Raw genomic sequence first — 18,558 nt, forward strand, 5'->3', positions numbered from 1 at the left:
CGACTCTTTGTGACCCCATGGACTGGGGATTCTCCAGGCAAGAATACTGGAGTGGGTTGTCGATAAGAACTGAATGTCTCAAGTGTGAGGACGTGGCGTCAGGCCTTAGAAACGCACATCTTGGTTCCGCCCTGGGCAGGGGAGGGCAGGAGCACCCAGGTTTCCTTTTCGTGCTGTGTCTGTACTTCTGTGGCCTAGAGTATGCCCTCTCCCCAACCCCTCCCGCTTCTATAGGGACTCTGAACATCCCAGAGTTGTTTGTCCTAGCTGTCACCAGCACCGGGAAGCCTGGCAGTTCCCTGGGTGACATGCACCATGCCTGATGGGTTCCACAGTCTGGCTGCCACAGTCTCTCTCGCCTCTCTGGTGGGAAATCCCTCTTGAGAGGGTCCTTTCCAGGACCCTTGTTTACAGATGGGGAACTGGCGGCCCAGAGAGGGTAAGGAGTTGACCAGGGTCACACAGCACAGCACAGCCTGGATATGGGAGGCCTGACGCTTGAGCAGGAAAGGCCCTGAGGGAGGGACTGTTAGCTCTGGGGCTACTATGGTCCCCTCTCTCCAGCCAACTGGTTCTTCCTTCTGGCCAGATTCCACACTATATCACTACAGTCATTACGGTTATTTTATAACATTGCAAGTTTTAAAGTATTTCACGTCTGTGTGTATTTGTATATATTGTCAGATTGCTTTTCTGTATTATTCAGGGCACATTTATTCTTCTTATTTAAAAAATAAATAGTTGGTCCATCCCCACAATGGAATACGATTCAGCCATAAAAAAGGAACGAGTGCTGATCCATGTTGTAGTGAGGATGGACCTTGAAAACATGAGGCTGAGTGAAAAAAAAGCAGACGCAAAGGGCTGCATATGGCGTGGTCCCGTTTCTATGAAATGTCCAGAATAGTTAATCCATAGAGACTGAAAGCAGATGAGTGGTTGCCAGGGGCTGGGGGGAGGGGAGGGGGCGTGGAGGCAAACTGCTCAGTGAATAGGGGTTTTCTTTTCTCTTTTGGGTGTTGGAAATGCTTGGAACTAGAGTTGGTGACCTCACAGCACTGTGAATGTAATCAAGGCCACTGAATTTTTCACTTTATAATGGTTACTTTTATGTTGTATGAATTTCACCTCAATAAAAAAACCCATTTGGGAACTGAAAAAGATGCGTCTTTATTGGGCTCTTACTGTATGCTCAGCAGTCTGTATGCACACTTTCACTAAGTCTCTGAGTCCTGTGAGATGAGAATTTCCGTTTCACTGGTGAGGAACTGGCTCAGAGATGTTAAGCAACACACCCGGGGTCACCCAACTGGAAAGCAGGGGAACCTGGATTTGAAGCTAGGTCTCAGGCCAGATCCTCAGGTCACCACAGCTACGCTCTGTGGTCTTTCCTGCCTGCCTGCCCTCCAGCCAGGAACATCCCTGCGGGCACTTCCCTGATTGGGCCCCGGGTGGGGCGCAGGGCTGGATGTGATACAAAGGCCCTAGAGCAGTTCACTGCTTGCCTGCCTCGTGGCTGTGCTGTGCCCCTGGCCCCCTACCCCCACTCCACCACAGAAGCAGGAACTTTCCAACACAGAGCCCGGCTGTGAATCAGCGCGACTCACTCTGGAGAGTTCGTGGGGCCTCCAGGGCTGTTTTCAGTTTCCGTCGAGTTTCTCACTCTGACTCAGTGTTGGCCCCCGCCTCCCTGCCCCAGCGACCTGGGCTTCTGAACACCTGTGGGACATCACAAAGAGCCGGCTTTGAAGCTGCCCTTTGCTGGGTGCTCGGGCCTCAGTTTTCTCATCTGTGTAGTGGGGGCAGTGAGGGAGGTGTTTAGGGTGTTTACTGGCATCGAACAGTGGATCCCAAGGGCCGCATGTACCCAGGGTGTGCGTGGAGGGTTTTGGTGTGGACATGAAGGGCTGAAAGCTGGGAGCTCCTTGTGGGCACTCAACGCGGGGGAAGCCCATGCCCCGTACCCGCTCCACATCTGTCCTCGGAGGGTGTGGGTGGAGGGCTGTGTGTGTCCAGGGCGTTCTGTTCTCTATAACAGGCCAAGCCCAGTCAAGGAATGGTGGCCATGGCAGCCTACGTCTCCCACTGGGTCCTGCTGCAGAGGCTGGGTGGGGGGTCTGTGCTCCAGGTATTGTCATCCTGACCAGGCTGGGGGCCTGAGCCTGGGTGTCCTAGGTTCTGGGGTGGCTGGGCCTGGGTCCCTGGGGTGGCGGGCTGGTGAACCCTGATGGTGAGTTTGCCCCGAGCCCCGGCTGTGTATTTCCACTCAAAGTAACCCTTGGCATCACACCCCACCTCCCCCAATTTTACAGATGGGGAAACCAAGGCTCAGAGAAGCCAAGTGATGGCGTCAGGCTTAACAACATGGTAGAGCTGGCATTTGTGCCTGAGCCGGCCTGGCTTTAGTTCCCTTGCTTATCGCCTCCCTCTTGTAAAAGCACAGGAAGCAGTCTCAGAGTTTAAGCAACAGGCCTGGTCACCTAGCTCAAACTTGGTGCTGCTGGGATTGGGTCCAGGTCTCTGGCCGGATCCTGGGCTGCCAGGACTCTGTGTGTGGACTCGCTTGCCAGGCATCTCCGTCCCTTTCTGTGCAGGAAGGGCTGGTCTCCCTGGTGTGCAGGTCGTGGACGCTGGGGTGGGTCAGAGGCTGGTGTTGGGGAGGGGAGGGGTTACCCGTGGAGACAAGAGCTTTTGCCAGTGTGACATGTGTGGAGGGGATGGGGTTGGGGGAGGGGGAATGGAGAGCTCCAGAGGTCCTGATCTCCCTCCCCCTACCAGTCAGTGGGGACCACCCCTCCCTCCCTGCTGCAAACCCCCCCCCCCCCCCCCCCCCCCCCCCGCCAGGGTCGCTGGACTCTTCGGAATATTCCCTGGGCCCCCCGGGTGACAAATCTCTTTCACCATCTCTTGACCCAGACAATTAATTGCTTCTGGCGATCCATGCATGGTTCCATGACCCTCCTGCTCTCCCACCCGCTGCCCTCAAGACCCCACACCCCCCACCTCCCCCCTGCCCTGCAGCCGCTAATGGCCCAGACCCTGCTCCAGGGCAGGGAAGCCCAGGGTTTGCGGGGCTGGGCCTGGGAACGCTGTAGTGGTTTTCCCTTCTGGCTGACCATCAGGCAGCCTCTTCCCCAGGGAACCCTGTAGCTAGCCCTTTAGGGCATTTGCCCTGTGTTCCTACAGGGTAGAAACTGAATTATTTTTACAGAGAGTCCAGGATGGGGCCTCTGAGGGACTTCCAGAGGCTTCTGGAAGTTTCCACCCCATGCAGTCCCCAGTGCCCCATTCCCAGAAAGCCCTCTCTCTTATCTCCCATCCCTCAGGGGACTCCCATGCAGAGGTGATGTGTGGTTAAAGTGGACACCCAGATGCAAATCTTAGCTGTGGGAACCCTGGGTACACTTTCTTGCCTCTCTGCCTCATTGCTCCCATCTGTACAATGGGGGAGAGTTATGGTAACTCGTGCGTACGATGCTTGTAAGAATTAAACCAGTTAGTAAGCTAGAGGGCTTAGCATGGTGCCCACTCAGAGAAAGCCACGGGGGGTTCCAGGTGTCTGCCACTGGTGGTGCTGGTGATGGACAGACAGAGGGCATCTCTTGGGTCTCTGCAGGCCTTGAAGCAAAGCTGCCCACCCTACCCCACCCCGGCCCCCACCCCGGCCTGGTCTGTGCTGCCTGCCTTGCCTTGACCTGGACTTGGCTGGGAGCCAGGCTGCCAACACTGGGTGTGGCCCGAGTCCCCCCCATCCCCCCTTCCTTCCAGAAATGGGTCGATATCCTGGCTCCTTCCTGGCGTCTAATTGCTCCTTTTGGCTGCTGTCTCCGCAGATGGCCCCACACCCTGTAGTGAGAAGATGGGCGGGAGGTTTCTGAAAAGTGTGTTCCGAGGTCAAATTGAGGGTGGAGGGGGTGGAGGATGGGGTGGCCAAGGGCAGTCCCCTGGGTGCCCATCTGTCTGCCCCTCACTGGTTGTGCCAGCTCGGGTGGGTGGCTGAACTATTTTGGGTCTCAGGTTACCCATCTGTGAAATGGGGTCAGGATAGGTGGCCCAGAACCGGGCATACCGTGAGCGCACTTACAGGAGGGGACTATTATTACTGCTGTGCTTGTTTCACCTGCAATCGGTGCAGGTCTCTAGGGAGCCCAGATGGGTGATTTGGAGGCTGGGGCACTCATGGGCAGGGCTCAGGGCTACTCCTCCTCCTTCTCCTGACTGTGTGCCTCCCTGGGATGGCCCTCGAGCCCCATGGAGTGGGGCGGTGCCCCCCATGGTTAGGTGGGCTGTGTCCCCTTTGGGTGGGGCCATGCATCCCCTTCTGTTGGGCCACAGCCCCTCTTCCCCACTTTGTCCTCCCCCAGGTCCTGTCCACTCAACATCCCTGCTGGCCGTGGTCTTGACTTGGCTGCCCCGCCGCCCCACCCCCTGCCCCTCAGCTGTCGTTGACTGCCGTGGTCTGGTGGGGAATAAGAGACCTGGGTGAACTCTTGGTGACTGCCTCTCCGCAGTTTCAAGGATCACCAGCCTCAGCTGTCACTTGAGAAGGAAAATAAAATACCCCAGTGGCTTCTAAATGGAAGGGGCCGCCTCCCTCTCGCTCTGGCTGTCTGGCCTGCTTACTACTGCAGTGACAGGGAAGGGCGACACCTGGCCCCAGGGGACAGGGGAGACTTCCCTGTTCATCTAGTGTGAAGAGATGTGCCCGGCAGGCCCAGGAGGTTCTGAGAGGGGTGTTAGGAACCCCCCTAACCCCCTGCCACCCTCTAATGCCTCAGGGCCCTGGCCTGCTCCTGCCCTGGGTCACACTGCACCTGAAGTCCCCAAATTCAGCCTGCAGGGACAGCTTCCAAAAGTTATGCCTGCCCCTTGGGGGCAGTGTCGGGATCTGCAGGGTCCTGTTTAGGGCCTCCATAGAGCACGTTTTGTGACTGGCTCATCTTGGCCTAGCAAGTTCACACTGCCACGTGGAGGCTCAAGTGGGGGTCACTTCCCTTTCCTCAAAGTAGCAGGCATTGCAGTTGTCCCCAAGCCCTGGGTGATTTTTGTGGAACATGATCTGTGCTACTGAAGGAGTTTGAGGTGGGAAGGCAGGGGCTGCCAGGGACGAGGGAGCCTGGTGGGCTTCCGTCTATGGAGTCGCACACGGTCGGACACAACTGAAGCGACTTGGCAGCAGCAGTAGCAGCTGGTGAAGGAGCGTCTTTTCTCCAAGGCTGACTCGGAGAGGTACCTAGTTCAGGCCCCGAGGGTCCTGGTTGGGGACCTTGTCCCAGCCCCTAAGCTTATTGGCCGAGTGATTGAACTTGACCTGTGCCCACTGAGGATATTGAGATGAAATAACAGGGACTATGGGTGGAGCATCTCCTCTCTGAGGGGCGGTACTGGGCTGGATGGGCAGAGCCTGGGCGGTGAACCTGCCCTGGGAGGAGGTGATGACTGGGCGGGACTACAGTGGTTAGTTGTGGCTCCTGCTTCTGGTTGGGCGCTGGCTTCTGCCCTCTGCAACTGATTGGGGGAGAATCGTGGAGGACCCGCCCACTGGGCGGACCACTGAGATGAATGGCAGCCTGGCTGTGCAATCCCTTCTTGGAGCCTCAGTCTGTCCATCAGGGAGATGGGCAGCAGCAGCTTCGGAGGATCGGGTCAGGTTACTACTGCCCTTAGACTGAGGGTCTGAGAACCCAGAGGAGAGTACCAGTACCAGTAACAGCGCTCAGCCCCATGTGTGCAGTTAAGGCCGCCTGGGCACCTGTCCTGACTTCTCTCACTAGCCATATGAGCCTGGGGCAAATGACTCAATCTCCCCAAATCTCAGATTCCTCATCTGTAAAATGGGGATAATAAATAACCTACCTGAGGGACTTCCCTGGTGGTCCAGTGGTTAAGAATCTGCCTTCCACTGCAGGGGATGCGGGTTTGATCCCTGCTTGGGGAACTAGATCCCACCCACATGCCACAACTAAGACCTGGTGCAGCCAAATAAATTTAACGAAAGGGCTTGTTGAGGTCTACACTGTGCCCTGTTCCAAGAGGCTGAGCTGTATTGACTCATTTAATCATCGCAGCAACCCTCTGAGGGGACTCTGTTACCACGCCTCAGTTTACACTCAGCGGGAGGGGGAGACAGAGGCACAGGGAATAAAGTGACTTGGGTGCCCAGTGCGGTGGTGGCCGACCGGGACTGGAACCTTAACTTCTGTCACTGCTTGCCTGTAGGCTTCAGGCACTGCAAGGGCTCCTTCAACATCTGGAAAGTGTGCCCCCCGGGGGCCCTGCCGAGGGTGCAGCCCGCATGGCTGGAGGCCCGGAGGAGGCAGGGCTGGGAGAGAGGATTTGTTCTGAGCCCTGGCTTGGGCAATCGCTTTTAGCAACTTGCCCAAGGGACAGGTGGAGGCAAAGGCCAGGTGTTGCCAGGGCCTCAGGGGGCCCGCAGAGTCAGGGCCTTGTCCCTGGGTGGCCTGGGGAGAAAGGCCTGGAGGTACTGAGGCTCAACTACCAAGCACTTAACTGGTATTGAGGCTGGAGCCCTGAGATTCTGACTTTAGGAGAGACGCCTGTGCAGGGAGATGCTGGGCTTGGGGAAGAGGACACTGCCTCCATGGAGCCCTCAGGGATTGACCTGGAGGTGTCTCCCTGGCCCTGCCTCACACCGTTCTACTTGGTGATGTGACAGTTCAGAATGTGCTACTCCCCTCCTGTGGCCTCACTGGAAATAGTGATAAAACCCTCACCTCCTGGGACACGCTCTCTGTCTTCCTATTTTCCTCCTCACCTGCCATCGCTCTTGTCATTCACTGCAGGCTTGCCCTGGTTTGGGCTTTACTTGTGGCTCAGCTGCAATGCAGGAGACCCCGATTCGTTCCCTGGATTGGGAAGAGCCCCTGGAGAAGGGAAAAGCTACACACTCTAGTGTTTTGGCCTGAGAATTCCATGGACTGTATAGTGGATGGGGTCACAAAGAGTTGGACATAACTGAACGACTTTCACTTTCACTCTGGTTTATGTCTGTTACTGCAGTCACTGCCTTTTGATGTTATCTTGCTCTTTTCTTTTTTTTCCTTTTAAAGTTTTGGTTGTGCCTTGGGAATTCCCAGGTGGTGCTAGTGGTAAGAACCGCCCTGCCAATACAGGAGACATAAGAGAAGAAGGTTTGATCGTTGGGTGGGGAAGAGTCCCTGGGGAAGGGCGTGGCAACCCACTCCAGTATTCTTGTCTGGAGAATCCTATGGACAGAGGAGCCTGGCGGGCTACAGCCCATAGGGTTGCACAGAGTCTGACACGGCTGAAGCAACCTAGCATGTGTGCATGAATACGTGTGTGTGTGTGACTGAGGGTGGGCATGAACAGCTGAGTGTGGGAGCACAGGTGTGACTGAGACCTTGAATGAGGGGGTCTGCTCCTTGACTGGACTCCCTTGCACAGGGGTCAGAGCTGCCTGCCTCCTAGGAGGCCCAGGGCAGGGGGACCTTTCCAGGCCCAGGGAGGTCGCAGTGGGTGTGGCTCTGGTGGGAAGTTCCCGCAGCTTGGGGTCAACCTGGGGGCCGGAGCAGCCATCTCCCCCCTCGTGCTCCTCCTATTCACACCCAAGGAAGGTCTTACTGCACTGCACACCCCTCTGCCCATCCCCCACCCAGTGACCTGGCTCCCGTGGCCTAAAGAGCTCAGATCTGGATTGGAATCCTGGCTCCTTCCCTTCCTAGTGGGATGACCTTGGGTGAGTTACCCCCACCCTCAGCATCAACTTCCTGGGCTGAAAACAGAGGCCACCCCCACCTTCCAGGATGGTTGTGGAACTTATATGGGGTAACAGGGAAGCAGCTGGAACCCAGAAAGGCTACAGGAAGTGTATGTGGTTCTCCTGCCCTCCCCAACCCAGAGCCGTCTCCAGGCCAGGAGGCTGTGGGAGCCCAGCATGGCCACCAGGGCTCCTCTTTGATCCCTCATCTGTGTGGATGCTACTTGCAAAATAGTCTCCATCCTGTCCATTTGTCCCACTTCCATCTCCACCCATCCTCCACTCCAGAGCCCGAAAAACGCACTCTCCAAATTCCAATGGGACCGGTCCCTTTCTGCATGCAGAACCCTCTGAAGGGTCTGCATGATCAGCTCTGTCTCTTCAGCATTCACACACACTCTGCTCCGACATCTGCACTGGGATCAGCTGTTCTCTGCCTGCCCCCACCATCTTCTCGTGTTGCCAACCCATCGCCTCCCCACCCCGATTCGGGCCAAGCACACCTTCCTCCTTGGGGCTTGGCGTGGCTTCTCCTGGAAAGTCCCCAGATTCTTCAGGCTGGGAACTGCTCTCTGGACCTGCATGTTGCCAGCATTGCTGAAAGAACTCTGTCTGTTCTCCCGGGGCTTGTGACCCTGGGGCTGGCCCAAGCCAGTCTGGACCCCACACCATCAGAGGATTCCATTTGGGGACTGGCTGGAGCTGGGAGAATGTGGGAAGCAGGTGGGATCTGATCTCCAAGCTGCCCTTCCAAGGTGGTTCCTGGGGAGAGCGCTCACCCACCTGACCCTGCCTGAGCCCTTCATAGGATCTGCTGCAGGGGACTGGCCATGGAGGCTCCCGGGAGCCCGGGGCTGGGAAGGCTATGGAGACACACCTGGTCTCCCTACTTCTAGCCTTCCTCCTGGGCCTTGTCTCTGCAGCTGCCCAGGACAAGTACTTAGCCTGGAGGCATCATAGTGGGAAAAAAACCAAAAAACTTAAAAGAATAGGAGAGAAGGGGCAGGATCCTCCCCCTTGAGCCACTGGCGGCTGCGGCCCCTTTTAGGACTTCTGAGTCTTGGAGCTTAGCTGCCAGCCCCTGCATCGGGGTAATGTAATGTCCAGCAGGAACTGAGCCCACGTCGGCTCTGCAAGCACTTCATCTCCACGGTGTCCCTGTAAGGTCAGTGTTTTTATCTTTCGTCTTACCCATTTTATTTTTTAACTAAAAAAGAATTTGTTTTGGCTGCACTGCATGGTTAGCAGGATCTCAGTTCCTTGACCAGGGATCAGACCTGGCCCCTCGGCAGTGACGGTTCAGAGTCCTGACCACTGGACCGCCAGGGAATTAAATTCCCTCGTCCCCGTTTTAGAGAGGAAGAAACTGAGGCTCAGAGAGTTGAAGCTACCTGTCCCAGGGTGCACACAGCTAAGAGGGGCAGAGCCCAGATTTGAACCCAGGGAGCTTGGTTCTGGAGCCTGAGCCCCACATGCAGTGGTCTTGTGAGCGCCGGTAGCCTCAGCTCCACTTGCCTCTGATGCAGAGGAGGTTCCCTGAAGGTGCAGCCAAGGCAGAGATGTTTGTGAATGGACGGGTCTTGGAGATGGCTTTGGGGAGTAGGCCCGTCTTCTGGATGGGAAAACTGAGGTCAGAGAGAACTGAGGGCTTGCCCAAGGTCACAGCCGTTAGTAGGAGAACTGGGACCACAGCCAGGTTTTTGATCTCTGTCCGGTGGTCTGCCCATTACTGTTTGTTTGAAGTGTGTTGCCTGCTCAGTCATCTCTGACTCTTTGCGACCCCATGGACTGAAGCCCGTCAGACTCCTCTGTCCATGGAATTTTCCGAGCTAGAATACTGAATCAGTTGCCATTCCCTTCTCTAGGGGATCTTCCTGACCCAGGGATCGAACATGGGTCTCCTGCCTTGCAGGCAAGATTCTTTACCATCTGAGACACCAGGGAAGCCCACTGTTTACTTGTTCTTTTTGTGTGTGTGCAGAGGCTAACACAGTAAAGAATGCATAAACACCTGGGTGCAGATTAATGACTAATTGTTAAGGAGATAGGTGATCAGTGTTCTAATTTTTGTGGGAAACATTTTTCTTTTGTTCTAGGGTGACTGCCTCTGCAGATCTCTTGTGAAAGTGGAGTCTTACCTTTCCCAGAATCCTCTAAATGGAATCCTGATGCGAGCTTAGTATCTGACATTCCTCCATGTGGTTGTGTCTGTAGTTTGTTCGAATTTATTGTAGAGTAGTAGTCCGTGGTATAGATGTACCGCTGTTTGTTTATCCCTTTGTCTATGGATGGATATATTGTTTACAGTTTTTTTGTGTGTGTGATGATGAATAAAGCTGTTATGAACATTCACGTATTGGTACAACTCTGTGTGTGAGCATATGCTTTCATTTTTCTTGGGTAAACACCCAGCAGTGAAATTGCTGGGTCATGTGGTCACCCAAATGTATGTTTAACTTCGTAAGAAACTGCCAAACTGTTTTCCTAAGTAGTTGCACCATTTTGCATTCCACTAGCAATGTCTGAGAATTCTAGTTGATCTGCATTCTTGCCAACACTTGGTATTGTCTGTCTTATTTTGGCCATCCAGATGCATGTGTAGGGTGTCTCTTGTTCTTATTTTTAAAAATATTTATTTGTTTGGCTGTGCCATGTCTTAGTTGCAACAAATGGGACCTGTTAGTTTTGGCATGTGGGGTCTAGTTCCGCAACCAGGGGTCGAACCCTGGGTCCCCTGCATTGGGAGTGGGGAGTCTTAGCCATTGGACCACCAGGGAAGTCCCTGGTCTCTTGTTTTTAGTTTGCACTTTCCTGCTGACTAATGATATTGAGCATCTTTTCGCGTGCTCGTTGGCCATCTCTATATCCACTTTTGCAAAGTGCTATCAAGTCTTTTTGCTCATTTTTCTATTGGGTTGACTGGTTCTTATTTATTTGTGAGTGTGCTTTTATCGGAGAAGGCGATGGCACCCCACTCCAGTCCTCTTGCCTGGAAAATCCCATGGACGGAGGAGCCTGGTGGGCTGCAGTCCATGGGGTTTCGAAGAGTCAGACACGACTGAGCGACTTCACTTTCACTTTTCACTTTCATGCATTGGAGGAGGAAATGGCAACCCACTCCAGTGTTCCTGCCTGGAGAATCCCAGGGACGGGGGAGCCTGGTGGGCTGCCGTCTGTGGGGTCGCACAGAGTCGGACACAACTGAAGCGACTTAGCAGCAGCAGCAGCAGCAGCAGCAGTGCTTTTTATATCCTGGACGCTTGTTTTTATTGTGGGGCTTTGACTTTGAAGGGCGACTCAGGCATTCTTGAATGCGAGTAGTAGGCCCACCCCTCCTTCGGGTGTCCCTTACTGACTTTTTATGGGGTCCCCTGGGAAGTTAATGAGGGATGTTCATGGCAACACTGTAATCCACCACTGCTGCTCCGACACTGTTGGGCCCCCAACACAGGCCCGGCGTCCCTGGGCGGGCTTTGCTGGGGTGTGGGCTGCCTCTGTAACCACACAGTTTGGATTAGAATCCCAGCTCCATGACTTCCTAGTTGTGGATCCTGGGACTTGAGACTTTGATTTTCTGAACCCCAGTTTCCCTCTCTGTCAAATGAGCTAGCAGTACCGCCTCATAGGGTTGTCATGGAGAAATACTTGGCCCCAGGCCCAGGCCAGGGCCTTGCCATCTACCTGCACTTTGATGTGGTCATGCCCTGGGCAATGCGTGGAGGCTGGGATCCTTGTTAACAAGACCCGCATGTTCCCCTGCAGGTCCCCGGGAGTCTCTGAGGAATCGGAGTTGCTGGCGGCTTTTTCTGGTAGGTTCCTGTTTGTCCCCACTTGCTGTCTCCAGCATATTGCTGGGACCTCCTCGGGGTGGTGGGTCGAAAGTTGCTGGGTTGCCATATTCTACTGGTGGGTGGATGTGGTGGTGGTGGGGCGCTCCGTGTGGCTTCATGGGGTGTGGAATGGGCAGCACCATTGCCCACTGTGAAGGCTGTGGGGTCCTCCAGGATGGAATATTTTCTAACCGGAGGCAGTGCTGTTCAGACAGGGCCTCAGAGAAGGAGCTGCCCCGACAGTGCAGCTGTAGGACTATGCATTTTCTCCATCTCTGGGGTTCACGGGCCTATGGCTTCTGTGCCCTGATGGTGGGCTGCAGGCTCAAGAGCAGGTGGGGCCAATGTGCAGGCTCAGAGGGGGCGGGGCCTGTGTGCAGACTCAGTGGGCGGGGCCAATGTGCAGGCTCAACGAGGGCAGGGCCAGTGTGCAGGCCCTTGAGTTGGGACGTTGGATATTGGAGGAGGGTGCGGGGCTGGACACCGGTGCGCCACTGTGGTCACTGTGCCCAGTGAGAGAAGTGACCTGGGTCCCAGTCTCGGCCCCTTTCATGCTGAGCGCCCAGGGCAGGTCGCTCACCTCCCTGTGTCTCCATCTCCCCTTCTGTAAACCAGGGGTAATGAGCAGTCCCCAGCGCGGGTCACTGCAATGATTCAGTGGGCTGCTGTGGGACAGCATCTGGCCCAGAGGAGGTGCTCAAAAGTCCATCACCATTTAGGGCTTTTCGTGTGACCCCATTTCGTCACCCTCATGGTGATGCTGCAAAATGGACTGTTACTCTCATTTTAACAAATGAGGAAGGGGAGGCATGCATAGATCACCTGTTCCATGTCCCAGTTGGAAGCAAAGAGCTGGCTGAGACTAATTCTTTAACCCTCCCAGGGAACCCAGTGGATTCTTCCTCAACGCACCCATTTCACAGCCGTTTCAGTGGGCAGACTGAGGCCCGTGTTGGGCATGTCTGTGCCCACTGCCCTCTCTGCCTCCACCACCCACCTGGTACCTCTGAAGGCAGGGGTCTCTCCAGAGAGCTTGTCCCCCAGAGGGACTGGAGGGAGGCCATAGGAGGCACTGGCAAAGTTTGGGGCGTCAGGGCAAAGAGAAGGCAGACCAGAGGTGGGTCAGCGGGCTGGGCACAGGCTGGTTTTCTCTTTGGCTGTGTAGTGCAATTTGTTGGATCTTAGTTCTCTGACCAGGGATTGAACCCAGGCCCCTGGCAGTGAAAGGAAGGGTGCAGGTCTCTAGAGGAAGGGTGACCCAGGCAGAGGGAACCGCCTGTGCAAAGGCCCTGAGGCTATATGGAATGGACCTCCTGGTTTGCAGGAGTCTGTATGAGTCACCTGGTTGGGGTTTTCTTGAGTCAGGCCTCACTCCTTTGTTCCTGAGCCTTTGGGGCTCTCCAGTAGGCAGGAGGGAAGGACAGCCTTGGAGGCTGTCTGCTTCCTGAGCCAGGCCTTTGGTCCCACAGCAGGAGTACGTTTCATCTTGGAGGCAGGGAGCATGGGCAGCACTGGTGGTGGTTCCCACAGAGGTGATCAGCCCAGCCGGGCTTTCTGCCTGGCCTTCATGATGCCTTTGAAGTTAGAAGGCAGGTGGCCTTGCCTGGGGTGTTTTTCCCTCCTCTCCTCCTCTGCCTCTCTGTCCTCCATCAATCCCCATCGAAGGCCTAATGGAGAGCCTTCCTCCTGTGGTTGAGTTATCTGCTTGTCACGCCAGTGGCCCACCCGAGGACGATAAAAGGGCTTTTTGTGTGCAAGCACTTAGCTTCCTCCTCTGGGGCGATCCATCACGTGTGAGGAAGGCGGGAGGCAGACAGCGGGGAGGGAGAGAGGAGGTCCCTCCCCCTGCTGAGGAAGCCAGTGCTCCCAGGAGCCCCCCTGGCATGACCCAAGTGGCTCCTCAGCCCAGAGATGAGTCCTGTCTGGGGACAGGTGGGGCCAGCTGGGAGGGAGGGCCCCAGGGGGCATGGAGGCTGGGTGGATGATCTAGGCTCCCCTCCCATGCCCAGGAGCTCCCAGTTGGCAGCTCAGGGGCCTTCTGAGACCCTCCTCATCCCACCATTGGGGGCTGGGGTGGGGGATCTGGTGGGCTGGAGTCAGCTTCAGGGAAACAGGTATTTCTGAGAAAAAAACCACAATAAGAGGCAGAAGGGAAGCTGTGTGTGGGTCAAGGGGGATGGAAGTCCTGAATGATCATGAAACAGCAGCTGCACTCTGCTTCAGCACTCTGCTGTCCTTATGCCCATTCAACAGATGAGGAAACTGAGGCACCAGAGGTGATGTGTTAGAGGAGGTGGCATTTGGGCCCCTAAGCTAGGTATAGGTTTTGACCCTGCGGTAGGGAACTGCTTGAGTGCGGGGGTATAGGTGGGAAAGTGGGGTTTGTCTGAGCCTTGAGTCTCTCCCAGTGTGGTGCCTGGTAGTGTATACATGAAGGGTGAGGAGTCAAGTGTGGCTGGAGGCTGAAGGTGGGCGGGAGGGGAGCTTTCTGGATCTCCTGGGGAGGAAGATCAAGACCAACCAACTCCCAGGCAGACAAGTGGCCAATTGTATGTGGTGGGGGTTGGGGGAGGTTCAAGGGACTGGGACAGGCAGAATCACAACTGTCTGGACTCTGTTTGTCCCACCTGGGCAATGGGTTGATGGGCATGTCCCTAGCTGGGGGGACCGTGGTCCCTCCGTTGGGTGGAGGAGGAGAATGCATGGGTGGTTCTCTGTCCTTCCAGTTCAGGGTGCTCAGCCCTAGCCAGCTGTCCTTCCCCCGCCTTCCTTCCCCTTCCCCTCCTCTCTCCATCCCTCACTGCTCCCTGCTCCTCCTCCGTTTTCCTTCCCCTCCCCTTCCCACAGCCCCCCTCCTTCTCTCCACAGGCTACCCTCAAATGACAGCAATTAATGGTGCCTCTGATGGTGGCTGGGAGGACGAGGCTGACAGTTGAGCGTGTCTGCCTGCGGCTGGCCCTCTAATCGGGCCCGGGGGACGCCCCTCCCGCCCGGGCTCCCAGGCACTGCCTGCCTGCTCCACCACTCACAGGGCAGCCGGAGCCGCCCTCAGACGGGCACACGGGAGGCCGGCGCAGCATCTGCACCTCAGTTCCCTAAGCCCCCTCCCTGTCGTCCTTTTTCCCATCATCCTTTTTCCTACATAAATGAGTGGGCTCCGGGGTCACCCTGTCCTGCCCCAGTTAGTATATTCATGATGGCCTGACTGCCAAGGCATCCTTCTCTACCAGGAGGTCCTCTCTACCAGCCAGCTCCTGTCCCCAGATGACCTCTCAGGGTGTACCACACCGCCCTCAGGGCGAGCTCCTCCCTACATGACCTTCATCCTTTTGTGTCCGTTCTCCTGGGAGGATTGAGTTGGGTGGAGTCAAGGAGACTTGTCCTGTCCTGGACAGCAGACATCCATTAAATGCTGGAACCTTGGCAGTCTGGAGCCTTCAGTGATGGGGGCAGCTACCTGGACCTGGAGTCTTGCCTGGCAGTGAGGGGCTTTTGTGTGTCTGGGGGACAAGAATCCTGGCCAGCCCTGTCCACAGTGGGCAGGGTCCTTGCTTGTTCATTATTTTGTAGTAGCAGTAATGAGGCCCCTGCTGTATGCCAGGGCCTGCAGAGGTACTTCACCTTGGTGCGTTTTACTCCGCAATAACTCTCCAACGATCATGCTGTTTATAACCCTGCTTCGGTAGATGGGGAACCTGACAGATAGAGAGGCAAAAGTGATTTTCCCTAAATGACTCAGGAAGGAAGGGATAAATCTGGGATTCAACCCTGATCTGCCTTGTCCAGGGCTTGTAAATCAGGGCCTTTGGGGAAACTTGAGAGACAGTAAAGGAACCAGCAGACCTGAGCTGGAAGTGAGAATATAGTCCCTGGGCATGGGGATTGGAGTTAGTGGTGTTAATATATGTATATATATTTTCTGTTACAGTTAAAAAGAAAAACAGCCCTATTGAGATGGAATTAACCTGTAAAAAGATACACCCATTTTAAGAGTTCAGTTCCATGAGTTTTGGCAAAATGTGAACATTCATATGACTACCACCATCAGGAGGGTTTCTGTCACCCCCCAAAAATCTCCATCCCCCAGCACCCACTGATCTGCTGTCATAGAGGTTATAGACTCTTCTAGGTTTTTGTACTAAAATTATCTTGAAGTGTGTACTTTTTGGGGTTTGGCTTCTTTCACTGTTTTGAAGTTTTTGAGATTGATCTGTCATCGTGTACATATATGATTCCATTTGTTTATTCATTCATGAGTTGATAGACCTTTAGGTTGTATCCAGTTCTTGGCTATTAATGAATGAAGCTAGAAAGTCTTTAAGCCACTTTGCTTTTTCTTGCCTTATTGCATTGGCTGAGGCCACAGGGTAGCACTGACTAGCGGCAGTTGGCAGTTTTAGGGTTAGCTGGCTGTGGGTGTTGTCCTGAATACTCCCATTTGACAGATGAGGAAACTGAGCCTCTGAGGGGTCAGGTGACTTATGGAAGGTCATCTGGTGAGAGTGGAGTGCTGTTTCTCCATCTCCAGGCTGGGAAGTACCAGCCCTGTTGTTTACCAATGTGCTTGCTGGTCCAGAGGGTCACCTCAGAAGTCAGTGGCTGGGCGGGGGTGCCTAGAATCACCCTTCTTTCCCCCTGGGTTTCCTCTGCCCGGGGAGATGAGGGTATAAAGGGCATTCTGTACCTTCTACCTTTTGGGTCACACACTGTCTGTGGGCACCCAGCACTGCTGAGTGAATGTCAACCTTTGTCTTTCAGTCACAGAGACCTTCTGGGGAGCTATTTTGGGGTGAGGAAGCCCAGGAAAGGGGGGAGGGGAGACAGAGTAGAGGGTCCCCTCCTTCCTTGCCCAAGGAGTGTGAGCTAAGATGACTTTTCGGGGAAGGAGGCCTGTAAATTAAATAAGCAATCCCGTAAATAAATAAGTAATGAAATTAGTGGGGTGCCTAATTATATCAGATTCATAATTATGGATGGATGCCTGCCCGATAATTGTACTTGTTTTTAATCTTCGGCTCTGACATGTGTCTCCTTCCATCTGATAGGATTCCCTGCCCTCAGCCGTGGGAGGAGGGAGGCCCTGCTTTTGGGGGCTCCTGGTGAGCCTAGGTGGTGGTGGGGCCCCCCAGACCCCACGGATCCAGGTATACTTGTCTTTTTCCTGCAGTCAGATTTCTAAACCTTTTGAAATTGTAGCAAATGAAAACAGTAAGAAGAACAGGGTTTATCGTAGCAATCATGGTCTACTTTACCTATTATAATTTAATTTTCCAGCCCTGCCTGTGAAGTGGAGATTGTTGTCATCTCTACTCTGCTGATGAAGAAATTGAGGAAGAGAGAGGTTAAGTGACTTGCCTGAGGTCACACAACCAGTGAGATTTGAACCCAGACTGTCTTCCCCAGAGCCTGCATCCTTCTGGGTCTCCTCTCTTAGCCTCTAGGTCATCTTGTGTGGTACACACAGACCTGGAGAGCTGTCTCTGCTAGGCATGCGCCCTCAGAGGAAGATGCTAATTTAGGGGGGCTCAAGGCCTCAAGAGGTTTAAGTGCTGGAAAGATCAGGTCATGCCTTCCACAATTGCTATAAATCCAAACAGAAACCATTCTGAAACATGACATGTAAAATTATGTTTCCTGTAACAAGAAAGCAAACCCATTTGCAGAAATTAAAATGACTTCTTTCTAGATCTTTCTTTTTGTGGCTTTGGTTTGTTGGCTCTTTGGGCACTCCTGGTCCTGCCTATGGTAGGTACTATGCTGATAATCATTAGACCCAGCCCATTTTCCAGATGAGGAAAGTGAGGCTTAGTGAGGTAGAGGGACTTGAGTGAGGTGCCAGAGCTGGCATTCTAACCAGCTTTTACCACGTCAGTTCCCTGGCATGAAGGGGGGTGCCTCTCCTGTCTGAGAAGTGGAGGGGCCATGCACGCCAAAGGCTGGCTTCACCGGGTCCCTTTCTGTGCTTGGGAGCCAGGAGATCAGCTGCGCCCACCTCATGTGGGGGACAGAAAGGATGGAAGTGGCTGTGGGGGCATTGTTGTTCTCACTTGCCGTCTCTGGAGACCCCAGACCCCCCAGCCAAACTCACTGCCTGTTCTTTCACGGTGTGCCCTGTGTCTTGGACATCTGACCCTGTCAGGGGCAGTGGGCCCTGAGCCCTTGGGATACCCAGGCCTCCACCAGGAATTGCCCCTTTGCAGACTGCAGGGAAGGAGCACCCTTCACTTTCTGGGGTGCCTGATGGGGCCTGCATTTCTGAGAGTCCAGCAGGAGCTGCAGCTTGGGCTAGTATGCAGCATGCATGTGCTGACTTTAGTCTGGTGGGGTTTGGGGGCTCTCCTGTCCCTCTCTGTAGCCTGGGGTGAAAAGGGGAATTGAGGACAGACTCACATGAGGAATTGTATGTGTCCATGTTGTTCCTGAGGGTTGGAGCAATCTGGGGAGGCTGCCTGGAAGAGCTGGAACAAGCCTGTTGAATGAAGAACAAACATACCTTTGCTGAATAAGAAACATACTTTGGGGGAACTCATGTGTAAAGCACCTCAAACAGGCATAGAGAAAATGCTACATTTATTACTCAAGCTAACACTTCGTGATTTTTTTTGCTTGCCTTGGTGCTATGGGAGAGTTTGCTGTTATTATTATGAACCCTAGAGTTTCTAATGATTCCTGCCCATATATTTTATACCAGGCTGTGTTCTAAATCATGTCATATACACCCACTCATATTCTCCCCAAGGCTGCCGTATAAGGTAAGGGCTAATATTACCAGCCCTGTTTTATATGGAAGGACGCTGCAGGCACAGAGAGGTTAAGTGATGTGCCTGAGGTCACACAGCTGGCACCTGGCAGAGCTGGGATTTGAACCCAGGAAGCTTGACTCCATGGCACCTGCTGTTAATTGTGGGGACTGTGCAGGCACCACCTGCAGCCCTCCCTGAGCCTGGAGCCAGACTGAGTCTCTTGGCAGGCCGCACCGGCTGTGGGCCA

The 18,558-nt window shown here is 54.5% G+C and overlaps 1 protein-coding gene across 19 annotated transcripts in view; it reads left to right on the forward strand.

Annotated features, from left to right (window-relative positions):
- Positions 1-18,558, forward strand: part of NCOR2 (nuclear receptor corepressor 2) — a 237,130-nt gene that overhangs the window by 22,695 nt on the left and 195,877 nt on the right. For 18 of the 19 annotated variants that reach the window (XM_061384552.1, XM_061384554.1, XM_061384548.1 and 15 more), the window contains exon 2: positions 11,501-11,547. The exons of the other annotated variant lie outside the window; for it this stretch is intronic. The gene's annotated coding sequence lies outside the window, so the exon portion shown is untranslated. The remainder of the gene's footprint in view (positions 1-11,500; positions 11,548-18,558) is intronic. 19 annotated transcript variants of the gene reach the window in all.

This window comes from Bos javanicus, chromosome 17 (assembly GCF_032452875.1).
Source record: "Bos javanicus breed banteng chromosome 17, ARS-OSU_banteng_1.0, whole genome shotgun sequence".
NCBI lineage: Eukaryota > Metazoa > Chordata > Mammalia > Artiodactyla > Bovidae > Bos > Bos javanicus.